This window comes from Temnothorax longispinosus, unplaced genomic scaffold (assembly GCF_030848805.1).
Source record: "Temnothorax longispinosus isolate EJ_2023e unplaced genomic scaffold, Tlon_JGU_v1 HiC_scaffold_647, whole genome shotgun sequence".
Classification (NCBI taxonomy): Eukaryota; Metazoa; Arthropoda; class Insecta; order Hymenoptera; family Formicidae; genus Temnothorax; species Temnothorax longispinosus.
The window spans coordinates 2,272-5,860 of record NW_027270503.1 but is presented as its reverse complement, the minus strand read 5'-3'; the positions used below and the strand labels follow the sequence as shown (position 1 = coordinate 5,860).

Below are 3,589 nucleotides of genomic sequence, written 5' to 3'. Positions count from 1 at the left end.
GACGCGACGGGTTGCGGGTATACGAGATGTTGAGATCTCGATAACGAGTGAACGGATCAAGTTCTAATTAGGCTTGATCGATAGCTTGGGGTCCAATTAGGGGGGAGTTTCTTTTATAATATTCCGCTACGTGCCCTACGAGCGGAGATATTGCAACGCAAAGTCCAAATGTCAAAAATTTTTTTTAAGATACTTTCTACGTCAACCGCTCTCATTCATTATAACATACATGTAACAAACAGAGAAACGTCACTTTCACTTTTTCGACACTGGCGGCTAGCAGCGTTAGTATCGCAGTGCAGTGCAGTGCAGTGCAGTGCAGACAGTGCGTTCGTTTAACGCGCTGTCAGAGTGTCAGTCAGTTCATCAGTTATAACCTATCTCGAGAGAGACATGGTAGTACGCGCGGAGCGAGACCGACCGTGACTCTTTACGCGACGCGACGATTAATTCAAGGTAATTGTTTTATGTAATTATCCTATAATTATCTTATTCTATATATTACTGTTATACTTGTACTATTTTATTTACTGTTTATACTACGTTTACGTGAGTGTTTATACATACAGGTTAATAACCTATTATATTATTTTTTATATTGACAGCAGGGAGCTCTGATACTGAGATCAAGGAGCCTGTTCACACGAGGCGTTTCTGCCGCGCGATTGCGGCCGCGCGTTAACATTTGCACGAGCCGCACGCTGTCGCGAGGTATAAGGTGCGACAACGCGCGCATACGCGCGTACGCGAAACGGCAGTAACACCGTAATCGTGCCGGCGATATACTGAATTGAAAATTGAATTGCTTCGTGCTTATCCCGAGATTTCGTATCCCTACATCGTGTTATCACCGCTGCCGGAAAAGAAGGTTCTCTACGCTTGGCAGAAAGTGACGACTGACACGTTCGATCCCGACTTCGTTGATCGCAGAAGAGCTGGACTCGAGGTACGTTTCCGATTTGCAATTATAACATTATCGTGCGATGAATGTTGTACCCAATTATAACGTCAAATGAAGTTGTGCACGTTGCTAGTATTCTGATTATACAATACATTTTTACTTTGTAGAGGTATTACATATTGACAGCAGAGAGCTGATACCGAGGAGATCAAGGAACCTGTTCACAGGTATATATTGACGGCAGGGAGCTGATGCCGAGGAGATCAATCCCGTTTACACGCGAAGGAATTATCGAAAGGGACGAGGAGGAAAATAAACTTAGGGAAGAATTGAGACAAGAATGGGGTAGAAAGCAGAACGCGTTGAAGGAAGAAGAAATTGAGATCACATTCAGTTATTGGGATGGATCTGACCATCGTCGGAGTGTTATAATGAAGAAAGGTGAATGTCTCAGTGGTTTAGAGAACGTTTAAGTTATTAAAATACTCCAGTGCCACTTTTGGAGTAACATTGGCATGCTATATAATGTTCTGCTGCATAAATTAAATTTTACACACAGGTAATTCTATCTATTAGGTTCTTCAGAGATGTTTAGAAGTTCTGAGGCGTGAATTCAGCGAGCTTAAAACAGTAATGGCAAATCAGTTAATGTATGTCAAGGAGAATCTTATATTACCGCACCATTATACGTTTTACTGCAACTATAACTAATTTTATTGTAACTAAGGTAAATATACTAAATGATAAAACTTATGAAGCAATATCACAATGTTGGCATGTTATTTTAATGTATGTAATATTGCGATTAGGCACGAGGAAAGAGCGGGCCTCTGTTCACATTTGACGTTCACGATGATATTCGTATTAAGCACGATGCTTCTGTCGAAACCGAGGAATCACATGTCGGAAAAGTTTTACTTAGGTATTTATTATTAAAAGAATACTTTGTATAATTCTCTTTTATGTTTTTCTTATTAGATCATGGTACGAGAGGAACAAACACATTTTTCCAGCGAGTAGATGGGAACCTTTTGATCCAACGAAAAGTTACGACAAGTATACAGTGTCGGATAAAAATAGGAAGAAAGCTAAAATCTGATCTTAGATTCAACGAATTGTCCAATTTTGTTTAAAGGATTCAGATTCAAGGACTGTAAATATTATAACCAGATAAATAACTTTGTTTCATCGTACAATTGATTCATTATAAAACAGCTGATTATATATATATTATAATCTATTTTATAATTAATATATATTAGCTACATTGTATTTTTAAGGACTGTGATTTTAATTCATTCAGTTATGTGATAATATTTAATTCATTTACTCGATTATGTAGCTCTACTAAATAGTTAAGTTTTCGCAAACATTTGGAGGAAAAATAAAAATACATGAATAGTTTAATGACTTGAATATAATAATTACAATATGAAAATACAAAACCATACTTTAATTCATTCCGATAACAATCAGAAACAGTATTAAAATATTAATCCATGATCAGATCCTCTAACAGAAATCTATTTACAAATATTAGATGTATCATCTCTTGTCATTTCTTGAACATAACTGTACAAAAATAAATATATACAATTATATCGATTATAATCACGTATTAATATTCATAGGTTTGATACAAGTTGGATCCATGTATGTAATATTTTCGGGAAAATGGTCCATTATAATAAACTTTTTCTTAGTCGATCTGTTCAAGCAGTCAAGGAATCCGAACCAATAAATAACTAGTCCAGACCCGAATCTGTTCCAGTAGTTTCCAGTTTCGCACCGTTTTATATTCTTCATGTGTTTTTAATACATAAATAATTATTTATTTGAAAATTTAATAATTAGTGGATAAGGAATAATCACATTGTCAGGTAAATTTTTTATTTAAAAAATAATTAGTTTAATATAAATAATTTAATTATTGCAGATAAACATGATTTAAAAAACATGTTAATGTTATATATATGTATATATACGATATATATGTGTATTTATATCCACTTAACATAGAGAATTGCAAGAATAACATTAAATATAATAAATACGTATTTAATCAATACATATTTAATAAATTTCAAAAATAGGAGACAATAGTTCTATATTATAACTATTATTACATTTAATGTTATAGCGATTCTCTATATAATACGAATATAAATACACATATATGTATATTTGTAAAAAATAAGAGGTTTTATATATATATATATATATATATATATATATAAATTTAATAAAAATTTAATTAGTTGTTATTGTCAATTTGTAAATAATTAAAAAATAAAAAATGGAAATTTTTTGCCGATAGGGGAGACCGGGGCTAAGCCGACAGCGGGGCGAACTTGACACTAGGCTTTTTGCCAATTTAAATCTATCGTAGAAACTTGCCTTTGCTACTGTAAATGCGTCTTTATGTGCCAGTATTGTCAACGGAATTTGGTAACATTCTGAGTTATAGTGTAATTTTTAACGCGACATAAGTGTTTTTGATAGTGAAAAGTAATTTTTCTGATCTCTCGAAAATGTCTACTCTTTCATCGAGCTTTACTCTTGCGAATCTACCGGTAAGTGATTTTGATGGGAAATTCGATGCTTTATACGAATCCGATAATAATTTTTGGATATTTTCAAAATTTATATATTTTTGGAGTAACAAAAGTAAAAAACGACGTTCGGGGC

General features: G+C 33.7%; 1 long non-coding RNA gene across 3 annotated transcripts; it reads left to right on the top strand.

Annotated features, from left to right (window-relative positions):
• Positions 1-265: 265 nt before the first annotated feature.
• LOC139824893 (uncharacterized) lies at positions 266-2,635 on the top strand. Of its 3 annotated transcripts, none has more exons than XR_011735338.1 (6): positions 266-456; positions 606-946; positions 1,069-1,342; positions 1,478-1,628; positions 1,711-1,823; positions 1,880-2,635. It is a non-coding gene; the product is annotated as an uncharacterized lncRNA (long non-coding RNA). The 3 variants fall into 3 exon arrangements; XR_011735337.1 differs by having other exon boundaries at positions 1,461-1,628; positions 1,711-1,803; XR_011735336.1 differs by having other exon boundaries at positions 267-456; positions 1,461-1,628.
• Positions 2,636-3,589: the final 954 nt, after the last annotated feature.